We start from the raw sequence: 13,049 nt of genomic DNA on the forward strand, positions 1-13,049 counted from the left end.
CACTCCCCCTTCTCTGGGCCACGGTCTGACCCAGGGCATGGCAGCTCTTCTGGAGCACGAGGTCTCAGTTCCCTGCCGAGCGCTGTCGGGGAGGCCCCGGTGCCCGCGTGGGCGAGCAGGCTGGTTCTGGGGAAAGGAGCCGAGGCGTCAGAGCAGGAAGGTGGGGGCGCCGGTGCCCGTGCGAGCTGAGTCACGCCGCGCCGGGGACTTCCCCCAGCCACCCGCCCCCCCGGCGCAGAGCAAGAGCTGTCTGGGCACCGCCGCACGCCTGGCTCCTTGCCAGGGGCACCCAGGCGTGCGGGGCACCACCCGCACATCCAGCGAGGCAGATGCGGCCGCCAGCCCCGGCCACTGCCGCCATCGCACTCGCAGCATCCCTGGGACCCGGGGACCGTCCCGCACTCGGGGAGTCCTTGGAGGCAGGGGGCTGCTCCCAGGCTGCTGCAGGCTCCCGGGGGGAGCTGGGCAAGGAGGGCAGGGCCTCCTAGGAGCAAGCTTTTTTTTTTTTTTTTTTTCTGTTTTTTTTGCACCGGTCCTGGAAGCACTGCAATACCAGGTCAATGCATGGAGTGGATGGAGCACGCTCCGGTTCCACCACCCAATACCAAAAAGAATCTGCTCAATATAGACCTCCGATGGAGGACATATCAGAGCGAGGATCCCAGCAAGATAAGCATCCAATTTACTCAGAGCCCCAGACCCTGCAGGCAAATCACGCAGGCCGTGCATCTCTCCTGACAGCGGCCCCCCGTGCTGCTCCCTGGGGGGAAGCCACCAGGGGACACGGGGTCCCCCAGCCTCCGTGGGCATCTGAGAGTGCCAGGGCAGGCGCGGAGCAGGTAAGGGGGTGGGTGATGCTGTCCAGCAGCTACAGTCCTTCCCTAGGCTCTGGTCTCTGCTGCCAATGTTATTTTTGTCTGTCAGCCCATCACTGCCTCTTACTAAATGGATTAACTGAGCTGGGAGCAGGCAGGCAGGAGCCTGGCTTCCCCGTTGAGTGGTTGGATGCTCCCCTAGGAGACAGGCATCTTGCGCTCAGGTTATTTTGGGGGCCCTTTCATGCACGTGCAGCCTTGCAGTGGGGGCCAGGCATGCAAGCAGGTGCAGGACTGGGACTGTCGCAGGCCTGGGGAAGGGCTGGGCTCTCGGGCACAGGGGGCTTTGCTGTCACTGCGCCCACGCGAAGCCATTTACTCTCTCCCCGCCCCGAGCCCAGCAGTAGGCGTCCAGCAGGCGCCGGAGCCGCGCAGCTGCAAGCCACGTTCGCCTCTGGCCGAAGCGGAGCTGTGGGCTGCTGCAGCCTTTCATCACGGCCCCTGAGCAGGGCATCATTTGTATGCTGGGCATGCTGAAAAAACCCTCCGCTGCTTCTAAAACCTGAGTTCCCCTGTAGTTCAAAACACAGGTTTGGTTTTGTCTTTAACCGCCAGAAGCAACGAGCCCGTGGCAGCGCGCCGCGGAGCCCGGCCGCAGCTCGCGGGGTCACGCCGGACGCGGCAGGAATCCGGGAGCCGTGCCGGGGGGAGGCAGGGGGGTTTCGACTCCCAGAGCCCTTCCCCAGATCGCCCCCAGATTTCTTGTGTGGCCTCGAGCTATCCGCACGGCATTGCACGGCGGCCAGGACAGCACGGCCCTGTCTGCGTGCCTCTAGGAAGCGGGGCCGGCAGGGAGCTGCGGAGGTCACATCTCGTCCAGCCCCTTCCTAAGGCAGGATCCGCCCCGTGCACCCATCATCTAAACTCTCCATAAAACAATAGTCACCCTGACACAGCACTGGACATCATACCCAAACCCGCCCCAGAGAAAGCTGGAGGGGCCACGGCTCTGGACAGGTTGTTAAAATATGCTTGAGAGATCCCAGGTGAGAAGACCAGGTCCCTGCTACACCCCCCGGCCTGTACTAACCTTCCTGACCCCGGATGTGGCGTCGGTCTGACCCTGAGCAGAGGGGCAAGGCCCAAACCCTCTGCATTTATATTCTAGCGCACCAAAAAATCCTCCTGACATCCCTGAAGAACCACACGTGCAAAAAGCAGGAGGGTCCCCTCCTCCACCCTGCCTTTCGTGACCGAGCCCAGCAAGGAAGACGAGGGGTTTACAGCACAGGTGTATTCCTGGCTGTCCGGGGAGGGCTCAGGGTCACTCTTGGGCTCTAACAGGTGGGGAAAGGACCTGGCCCCTGGTACCTCCAGTGTGCACAGGCCCACGACACAGGGGCTCGCAACTGCTCACCACTGTCCATGCAGCTCCTCGATGGAGGACCAGTCATTACAGCTGTGGCTCCTTGCACAGGCTGGGTACCAACCCCCCACCTCTGGCGCACAAACCAGCCAGGATTTGCTGCCACGTGGCAGATTGTTTTGCCACTAAATTGAGTGTGAATCATGGTTTCTTGCTAAACACAGCCCACATCCACCCCAGGCTGGGACAGCTCGCGTGTCGTGGAAAGGACCACTCCGGACGGTGCCAGGGCCTGTGCGGGAAGATGCCAGGGGGTTAGGATGTCGGGCAGAAGGAGATTGTCCATCAGCCTCGAAGCCCATCCTCAGCTGAGGTATCGGCACCACAGAGCTCGGGCTTCGCCCCCCGAGAGAGACCCGGGCTCGTTCTCTCTGACCCCGCGGGTTCCCAAGGTTGCATAAGCCCTCATTAGGATTCAGTGCATCTGCAGCTTGTCAGGAGCCCGCTCTGCTGTTCGGAGGCATCAGCTCTCTTCTCCGTGTCAGGAAAACGCTGCTCTCATCATCACAATCTGACACACTAAATTGGGGAAAGAGAGCAAAATTGTGCTGGAAGGGAGGTGGGAAATGGCGGCTCTTTGTGTCTGAATCGCTGCAGCCTTTCATCTGGTGTTCCCAGGGCGGCAGCTCCAAACATGATTGTCCAGGGGAGCCTTGAATGCATTTTAAATGATGCAATTAGGGAAAAAAGCAGGGCTTGTCAATGCACAGGAAGGAACACGGCTCAACCTTCAGCCTCTCTGCCACCGCTCCCCTCCTACAGCCTTTCAGAGCGTGCAGCCAGTCACAGGAGGAAGAGAGGCAAAGGGGTTTGCAGCTACCCTGGAAGTGAGGAGATGTAATTAAGCACCACGGAGGACTCTGGGTTTAGCAGCACTGTCTGCTCCCCAGCTCCGCCGGAGGAAAAAAACTTGGGCAAAGTCGCCGTGGCACCCCCATCCCCAGATCCCACTGTTGGGGTGGCAGGATGCAGGGAGCTCCCCACAAGCGTCACCCACAAACCCGCCGGCCTCAGCTCCCCCCGGCTGCACCCAGGGCCCCACGGCAGGAGCCAGCAGGAAGCCTCGCGCGGAGCTTTGGCCCTCGCCTGCCGCGTCTCTGCAGCCTCGCCCCTGCCCCGGCTCCTGCGTGGGCTGCTGCGCCAGCTGCCGTGTCTCAGGGGTGGGCGGCGCGGTTCCAGGAAAAGGTGCGATGTGCAAACGCGAGTCCCAGACTGAAAGCGCCAGCCCCCGCTGCTTGGGGTGGGCCGGCAGGCTTTCCTCAGCCCCCGCACGCGAGCCACGGCCCCCTCCCGGTGGGCAGGTGCCGGGTGAGGACACGGGCCCCTCGTGCTCACGGCAGCCTGGATCCCTCTGACCCCCCCAGAGCTGCATGGGGGGCAGCGGGGGGGGGGCTGCTGCAGACAGAGCACAGAGACAGGGACAGCCTGCTGGGACAGGCAGCTGCCGCGGCAAAGCTCGGCGGAGGTGGCCGAGCTGGGGGTGCCCACGCGTGCCACGATCGTGCGCTGACTGATGGCCTCGCACATGCCACCGAGACAGAGGGGCAGGTTCTGCGCTGCCCCGGGTGCAGCCCGTGGCTCAGGAGATGCGGGTTCAAGCGCTAGCCCAAGCCCCTCGAAGGACTCAGAGCTGGACCCCGGCGTGCCGCCAGTTTTCACACTTGAATAAATGAAGAGCAGCCACGTGATGTAACGCACTGCATTGCTGCAGGGTCTCATGTCAATACCCCCGGGCAAACCCGCCTGCCACCGGGGCCGCGTGCCTGCAGCGAGCCTGGCAGAGCTTGGCACTGACAGCACCTCCTGCGAGCGGCTCGGCTGACGTGAAGTCCACGCACGTAAATACGTCCCACCAGTGTCCCTTCCTGTGCCTCCTGTCCTCCCAGCCTCTGGCCGTCCTCACCCCTAAGTTGAAAGGCTCTTCAGGGCAAAGGGACTGTGTCCTGCCAGCTGCCTGCCAAACATCCACCGTGGGAGCCCAAACTCTGCCAGGCCTCTGACTTGTAGCTATAATCCTGATGGATTCAGTGCCCGGCGCCAGACCCAGCTCGAGGGAAAACGTCTCCCTCCGGGGAGAGAGCTCTCTGCACTCGAAGGACATTTGAAGCCTGGGAACAAAATCGGCACCTGCGAACAAACACTCGCAAACCTGTTGGGCGCTAACAACCAGGGCTGAAGGAAGACACGGGCGGCGGGGTCCTCTGCAACCCCCCCCATACTCAATAATCTCTGCACTTCACAGGTGATAATGACCCTCCTCAACAGCCTGTTCTTCTATTATCAGGTTTTTTACTGCATCTCCCTCATCTATTGTCTCCCTGACCATTGCTCCTAGATCCTGCCTTTTTGGACGTGTGGAGTTTTAAACAAGCTCCTGCTCCCTCTGCTTCTTAGCTCTGCCGTGCTGCCCCCTCCAGAGACCCAAGGAAGGGTCCTGTGACACCCAAAAGCTCATCTATGCCTACCCTGGCCATGCAGCCAGACCAATTAAAGATCTCACCCACAAAAATCACCATCTCTCACATATTTCCTGGACCATCATCACTTCAACACTCCCTTTAGAAATGCCATTTCAACAAAGCAGAAATTTGCTTCTTTCCCTCCCTCCCCTCCCAAAATATACCCTGAAAGGAAGCTTTTCAAGAAGCCTCCTGGCTGGAAGGGAGCATTTCAATTTTCTTTGCAAAGTCGCTTTTCATTTGAAAAGGCGCTTTCTGCTGAACTGGCAGTTATAATAGCAAGGCAAAGAAGAATTCAAAACGGAGCGAAGCGTGTGGGCTGCATCCAAACAACCTGTTCCAGCGGACCCAAAATTTAGATTCTTTCCAAAAAAACTTTCCATTCCTGTAGAAATGTATTGCTTGGCCAACTTGGCATGAAAACCAATTTGGGGAAGTCGCAGTTCTCGCCCCCCAGCCCCGGGAGTGCGCCGTGTTGTGCCCAGCTCCACGCAGCCCAGCCTGGGCGTAGGGACGTGGCCTGCAGGGAACGGCTCCATCCCTCTAGCCCAAAGGCCTGATCTCTGCCAAGGGCATCTGCACCCTCCCTTCTCTTCTGTTGTTGAGCCAGTTTATTATCATAAGGTTTATTTTTATTTTCTAGAGAATAAATTAATCCTTTCCTGGCCACGCCTGCCACTGCCAGCTATCAGCCCACGCCTTCTGTGCTCCCTTCTTTGTGAATTGTCCCTTGCCCGCTCTATGCTCAGTCCAGAGCAGCATGGAAAGCAAGCTCACTGGTCTGGTCCCACGGGCCCTCCCCTAAATGAGTCGGCCTCTGCTAATAAGCATTTCCTCCAGCTAGCCTGAGGCAAGGCTGGAAGTCGGAGGGAATGGACCCACCTGGCCCCAGCACCTCCCTGCCTCTCGGTGCTGGCCTGGGGGCTTGCTGCTGCCCACCGCCTGGTCCTGGCACATGGGCTGGACAAGGCAGCTGGAAAAGGCTGGAGATAGAGATAGAGATATAAGGGTCCCAAATTCACTTGGGCAGCTCCCAAGTGTCAAGTTCCCAATCTTGACTGAGCAGAGTCAGTCGTTCAAGTCCACGCGGCGCTACCACCAGCACGTCTCCTCCCTCCCAGACTTCAGCCTGGGGCTTCAAATCCTCCCAAATCCATGGCAAGCATCCTATGTACAGGCCCCAAGCCCAGAGGCCTTGGAGTTCAGATGCCCCCAAGTCGTGCTTGCCTTTAGCCCAAAGGCCAAAGGAGCAAGCTAGGGAGAAACCCGCCATCGCCATAAAATGAGGTGTACAGCTGAGATCCACTTTTTCCTGCCGCTGGCACAGGGTTGGACTCAATGATCCACTGAGGTCGCTTCCGACCCGGGCATGTATGGATCGGCCCATTGGGAGGCTGTCGCAGGCTCTCGTGGGGGCCTGTCTGCGTGCACTGCAGTGGGCAGGTCTCCAGCCTCCACTACACAAAGTCCTTGGAGGTCAGGGAGACGGGGATCTCCCTTTCTCGGCACAGCAAAACCACCTGGACCGATGCTCCCTTCCACCCAGGTGGTGATCATGGCATCTCCCCTGCCAGGCCGGGAAGAAGGGTCGGTTCTTCTCTCGGAGATAAGCCACATGTGGGGCTAACCCGCCCTGTCCCCGGCGGTGAGGCCGGCAGGACCCCAAGCCCAGCTGCACTCAGCCAGCAAAGACGGCAAAACGTGTCGCACGGCACCTGGGGTTGCACTAGGATCTTCCCTGCTGCTGGCTGACCCTGTCCGCTCCAGCCAGTGGGAGCTCTGGCACACGCAGGCTCCCGGCAGTGCGAGCCCTTCGCCCTCTGCCCTGCTCGCAGCCGACGGAGAGAGCGCGGTGCCTGCCCTGCTCCATCAACCCAGCAAAGCGAATCTGCATTCAGGAGCTGCAGTTGTAATAGCTGGATCAACTGAATCAATGCAGATTTCCCTCAGGCCTGAGAGAGAACTGCAAAGTTGTCTCACTGGATGGGGAGCCTGCGGTACTCAAAGGCAAAAGCCTCTTTGAGATGCAAGAACAAAGCAGCAGCAGGCCTCTCAACTGCAAGCAGTTCCCTTTTATCTCAGCCCTTGATGAAGGCATCTGGGGCAAAGCTCCTCCCTGGCAATTTCCTGCGGATAAGCGACTCGGGGTGAGCAGCAGAGCTGCACGCAACCCGCGCCAGCAGAGCCCCGCAGTCCCACGCCTGCGTGCAGGCCAGCCCTGGCGAGCTCACGCCGGAGAGGAATTTGGACCGCTGTCTCCCAGCTGGGACAAGTCTGGGTCCTAGAGCAGTGGGGCTGGGGGGGCCTCCACAGGTCACCTCTAGAGCAACCCCCTGCACCCGTGCAGGTGGTGGGGGACGGGCTGGGCTGCAGCTCTGCAGAAAAGGACCTGGGGGGACAGGGGACAAGCAGCTGGACAGGAGCCGGCAGTGTGTCCTCGGCGCCAGGAAGGCGACCGGCACCCTGGGCTGCATCCTGGGCCACTACCAGCAGACAGAGGCAGTGATCCTTCCCCTTTATTCAGCACTGGGGAGGCCACATCTGGAGTCCTGTGTCCAGCTGTGGCCCCCACTACAGAAAGGATGTGGACACATTGGAGAGAGTCCAGTGGAGGGAAATGAAAATGGTTGGGGGACAGGACTGGTGAGGAGAGGCCGAGGGAACTGGGCTGATTGAGTCTGGAGAAGAGACGACCAAGGGGGATTGAACAGCAGCCTCCACCTCCCTGCCGGGGGGCTGCAAAGAGGATGGAGCTGGGCTGGTCTCAGTGGGGCAGTTGACAGGGCAAGGAGCAATGGGCTCCAGCTGCAGCAAGGGACATTGAGGTTGGATATTAGGAAGAACTTTCTCACCAGGAGGGCGGTGAAGCGGTGGAGCAGGCTCCCCAGAGCAGTGGTGCACTCTCCATCCTTGGAGGTTTTGAAGACCTGGCTTGACAAAGCCTTGTCTGGCATGATGTCGCTGGGGCTGGTCCTGCTTGGAGCAGGGGTTGGACTAGATGTGACTCCTGAGCTCCCTTCCTGCCCTCGTTGTCTGTGACCCAGTGACTCTAACCCCTGCCTAAGGCAGGGTCAGCCCAGACAAGCCCATTGCCTGACCCATTAGCAAAACTGTACAGTCAGTCCTGACACAACCATGAGACATAACACCCACCTCTGCCCCGGTAAAGCAGGGGGACCAGGGGTGGGTGCCCACGACTGGACCAGGCTGGGGCCTGCAGAGAGCGGGGTGAGCAAAGGACGCGCAGGACGAAGAGGCAGTGCAAGCAGACAGCACAGCGTGGCTGAAGCCCGCGTGCGGAGCGCTGCGAGAAATGGGCTGCACGCCGGCGCTGGGCCTGGAGACCGGTTTGGCCAGGGGGGTGAAGGCACTTCAGGGAGAAGGACAGTGAGTGGTAGGGAGGACTTCCATATGAGGAGAGACTAAAGAGGCCAGGCCTGCTCGGTTTAGAAAAGAGATGCTTGTGGGGCAGGTGATAAGGACAAGAGCGAGGGACACAACATGAAACGGGGAGGTAGTAAGTTCAGAACGAATACCAGGCAGTTTTCCACCCCGGGGTCATGCAAGGCTGGAGCTCGTGGCCACCAGATGCGCTGGACACCGAGACTTCAGCCAGATTCGCCAAGGGACTGGACACGTGCTGGGAGGAAAGGGGCATCGGTCACTATGGATCCGGGAGTGAGGGGCACGGCCTCTGCATCAGCCCTGCCTGGACCCTCCATGCTGGAGACTGCAAGGGAGAGAGGAACGGGGGAAACCCGGCTCAGGCCCCGTCGCTCTCCTCCAGGCTCTGCCGCCGTGCGACACAGGACTGGGCGCAACGGACCCAGGGTCTGACCCCGTCCGTGGGAGCTCCTATGTTCGGTGCAAGCAACATCGTGTCCTTGACTCCCGGATGAGCAGCCTGCCCCCCCGGCCGCTGGGCAGTCCCAGAGCGGGGCTTGCACTCCTGCCTCGCCAAGGCCCCCGGGCCCCCAGGTCAGCAGCTGCCACATCCCAGGGCACAGGAGAGCTGTGCTTTCTCCCCAGGGAGGAAGCCACCTCTTTCCCTGGAGCATCTGCCTGCATCACTCCCGCGGCGGATGGACCCTGGCTGTGACCCTGCCAGAGCGGCAAACCAGAGTCTCCCGGCTTCATATGTTAGTGCTAACCCGAAGGATTCATTTAGTGCTTGCAGATACTTTCAGGGCTGAAAAGCCACATTTCCCTCCTAAACTAAATAGCAGAGCCCCCAGGTATTTCCCTTTCCTTGAGCAAGCCATGAGCAACGGTCTGCCGCAGGCTTGCTCCGCAGTGCTGGTCCCCGGACTGCTTTCCGAAGGACAGCTCTGCATTTACTGTGACAAACAAGCACACTGAAAGAATTAGATGTGCTTCAAGAGCCAAAAAAGACACCCTCGAGCACTGGCTTGTTGACCCCAGGAAGAGGCCAGAGGTCTTTCAATGACGCACAGGACATGAAAAAATGCAGCTTCCCCATGCCCACGCTGGGGCCGCGGAGCTGCTGAAAGGGTCAGGCTGGATCTGTGCTAGGGGAGGCAGAAGTGATCGCTCCTCAGGGAAAGGACTGCCAGTGCTGGAGTCTGGTTTACAGCACGTTGAAATCAAGGGGAGCCTCTCCCTTGTCTCTGATGGGCTCAGGGTCAGGCCCAGGAAGGGAAAGGCAGGAAATACCTGCTCGTGGGAGCATTTTTGCACCAGGCCCTTTGCCACAAGCCACGTCTGCCTGAGCCATCCTCCTCCGCTGCCTCACTTGGTGGTCCAGCCAGAGCAGATGATGCATTTGCAGCAACCCAGTCGTGAAAGCAGCAGTGCTCCGGGCCGATCCACCCGACGAACAAGTGAAGCCAGTGCTGGGCTGGGCTCCAGAAGGAGGTGACAGGAAAGCACAGCCAGGCACTTTGCAGTCCCGAAGCAGGGACTTGCCAGTGGCTTTGCATGTGAGCATAAGCAGTGCCACGCTGGGTCAGACCACGGGTCTGTCTAGCCCGGTGCTCTGTCTCCAACAGCGGCAGGGGTGGATGCTACGGGCGGTAGATGTAGCACGGTCTATCCTCAATCCATGCCCGCCCCCGGCATCTGCCACTGTTGGGGGAGCGATGCCAGAGCAAACTTCTCCAACCGCTCGGTTCATCAGCTATTAATATATCCATCACGCAGGAATGTGTCTCGGCCTTTTTCAACCCCAACTGTGCTCTCGGCCTCTACCACCTTCTGCCGCAGTGATTTCCACACGTTAACTATATGTTGGGTTAAAAAAACCAACACTTTCCCTTGTTAGTTTTAAACACGTCTCCTGCTCATTTCCGCGGGTGCCCCCCCATGCCAGTGTTCGGGGACTTGGGGAACAACAGTCCCCTGTTCCCCTTCATGATTTTGTAGACCTCTAGTGTGTTGTCCCACAGCTTTCTCCTTTACAAAATAAGGAGCCCTTGCCTTTTTATTCTCTCCTGGCATGGCATCTCCCCTGATGGTTTTGGTTGTCCTTCTCTGCACCTTTTCTAAGTCTATGACATCCTTTTTGAGATGCGGGGACCAGACCTGCACATGGCTTCAAGATGTGGGCGCACCGTGGATTTGTATAATGGCATGATGATGCTCTCTGTTGTGTTTGCTGTTTTTCTCTGGCAGAGGGGCACGGCCGCCCCGAGGAGCAGGGCACAAGCTGGCTGCAGGCAGCGTGGGGGCAGCGAGCTGGGAAGTCTTGGGTCTGTACCTTGGCTCTGCCACCGACTTCCCCTGTAGGCCTCGGTCAAGCCAACTAGACCAGAAGTGGCCTCTGCTTTTGGAAGCCTGCATTCATAGGTGCCCAAATTTACCCTCTGGAATGGCTGATTTCCCTGGGGACTAGGCACCTGTGACACCAATGCGTTGGTAGGTGCGAGAGCAAGTGAGGGCGTGTGTTCAGAATTAAATCAGCAAAATGGAGAAGGCGGCTTGTCCAAGCAGGTACGAGGTGTTCCTTCCAAAGAAACACCTATGCCCTGTTTAAACAGCCTGGCTTGGTCCCGCTCCAAGGGCCTTTTGTGTTGTCTGTTCCTTGGCACTCGGCAGCTCCAGTTACCTGCACGGTCTTGGCTGCTGCTTCTGACCTTGGCATCTGGGGCGTATCCCCGCTCTGCAGGTAGCGCTGCTCACTGGCTCTGCTGTCTGGGGCGGTTCCCTAGCATGGTCCAGCTCCGTTAATAGACCAGCTCGTCCCAAAGCAGCTTGCGAGCTGCAGGGCCGGCCTGGATCCTCTGCTCTCGGCAGCTGGAAGTGGGGGTGTCAGCTGGACGACATCTAAATGAGCAGAGGAAACATGGACTTAGTTATAGAAATGGGGCTGGCAACCTGAAGAATACCCCCAGGAGCACCCGGGCGCTCCCAGCTGCCGGCTATCATTGCAAAGCTGCCTACGAGGAGAGATGGGCCACGAGCCCCAAGGTCTCAGGCCAGGGTGCAAGCCCCACTGCAGGATGAGGCCAGTCCCCAGCTCTGTCACGAATCAGCTGCACGGCCTCAGACATCTCCTGTCAAATGAGGATCATAAAATGCTGTGAGAACAATACTACAGGGATGGGAGACATGGCAGTGTCCTCCTAGACAGACACGCGCACGCTGGAGGCAGGACGAGAGGCGTGGGGTATGCGATTCGGGGTGCTCCTCCACACCCAGCCCTAAATCTTCAGAAATGCTTTCAGGTGCCCAGCAAGACACGTGCTACGGGGCAGGTGCCCGGTGCATTCAGGAAACCAGGCTGCCCAACCCGGTCTGAAGTCGGCCCCTGGCCCTGAGCCATGCAGAAGCATCAGTTGCCTCTGAAATCAGGGCCTGACTCTGAGCCCGGGGAAACCTCCCATGAGCAAAGGCCTCGCGGTGATGCTGGAGTGCCCAGCTGGCAGGTACGTGGGAATATTTGCAAATCGCACGGTGACGCTTTGCAGCCAGCTCCAGATCCAAGCCTCTGGGCGGGCCGTGCCTGACGGGAGCGTGGGCCTGCCCACGCGGGGAGGTGCGGTGCACAGAAAGCTGCTGGGTGGAGGCTCAGCCCGCGAGCTGCTGTGGTGCGAACTCCCCACGCTCGCGGGCCTGGCACAACGCAGCCGAGTCCTCCTTCAGGGAGCAGCGAGCTACCCCACGCGCGCAGGCTCTCCACACCAGGAGCGGGTGCCACGGACGTGTGCACTCGCACCTCCCTGAGCATGCGCCGACCCCTCCAGACCTGTGAGACGCGCTGGCAGTCAATTCGCTCTCCCTGGGAAATCGTAGCGTCGCAAACTAACAACGAAGTTTGATTTCAGCCAAGCTATATTGGGAGATAAAAAAACCATCAGGGAAAGACTAAAAATATCGCTGGAAACTTGTACTCCGGCAATACGCCTAATTGGGCATCTGGAACCAGCAGATCCCAGCAAATGTCTGATGCTGGGTAATTTGTTGGCAAGAACCTTATCAGCTCTATTATGTAGATGGGCTTTCACGCAAACACCTGCCCCCAGAAAGCTGGGGGAAAAATGTAACTGGAAATGACAAGAGGTGCAAAAAATTAATTCTCTCTCCGAACAAATGTGTGGAGGAACATCTTGTCAATGTTAAGACGAGGTGTGAAAATTATCCTGTCAGTGGAAGCAAAGGAGGGAATGCGGGGTCCAGGGGGGCGGCAGGAGTTTTAAGTCTTCAAGGTAAGATGAAACGTTTTAAAACAAAAAAGTGAGAAGTGCAAGTTGTCATGGGTGATGCCTTTTAATGGACCAGCTGCATGGCTGGGATAGATGCAGACCAGCTTCCAGATATCCCAGTGCCTCGGGTCTGTGGGACAGAAGCAGACACATCGGAGCTAAGTAGCAGATGGAAAAAAAACTTGTGTACAACTCCGTATGTACATGAATACAGGCTGCAAGAGAAAGGATCAGGTTGCCAAAAGAGAAGAGCCCTCAGGATTCATAGAAACCATCCTGAAACCGCTTGTCACTCAAAGAGCCAGTTTTCTGCAAGACGCAGCAGGCTTTCTCAGCAATCCAAAACTTAAAAGAAAAATGAAAACTTTCTGGCCCTTGGTCATCAAGAGAACAGCACTGAGCAGTTACAGTTGTCTGTCGTGAAATGCATCCTGGAAGTCTGTTTGGCTGTACAGAGATACCTCCCACCACAACCAGCTGTGAGCCTGGGAGTCCACAGGAGACTCCAACCATTACAAAATCAGAGACAAGGAGGGCTGGGAGGTGTAACTATCTTATAGTTTTTAGCAAAGACTTTATATTATTTTCCCTTTTCTGTATAACTGCCGCGCGGCACTTTCACATTTATGTAACCTTGAGGCCTGTGCTGTTATCTAAAGCAAGTGCCTGGTACCGCTTTTTATTGCCT

This window comes from Crocodylus porosus, unplaced genomic scaffold (genome assembly GCF_001723895.1).
Source record: "Crocodylus porosus isolate Cpor-Errol unplaced genomic scaffold, CroPor_comp1, whole genome shotgun sequence".
Taxonomy (NCBI): domain Eukaryota; kingdom Metazoa; phylum Chordata; order Crocodylia; family Crocodylidae; genus Crocodylus; species Crocodylus porosus.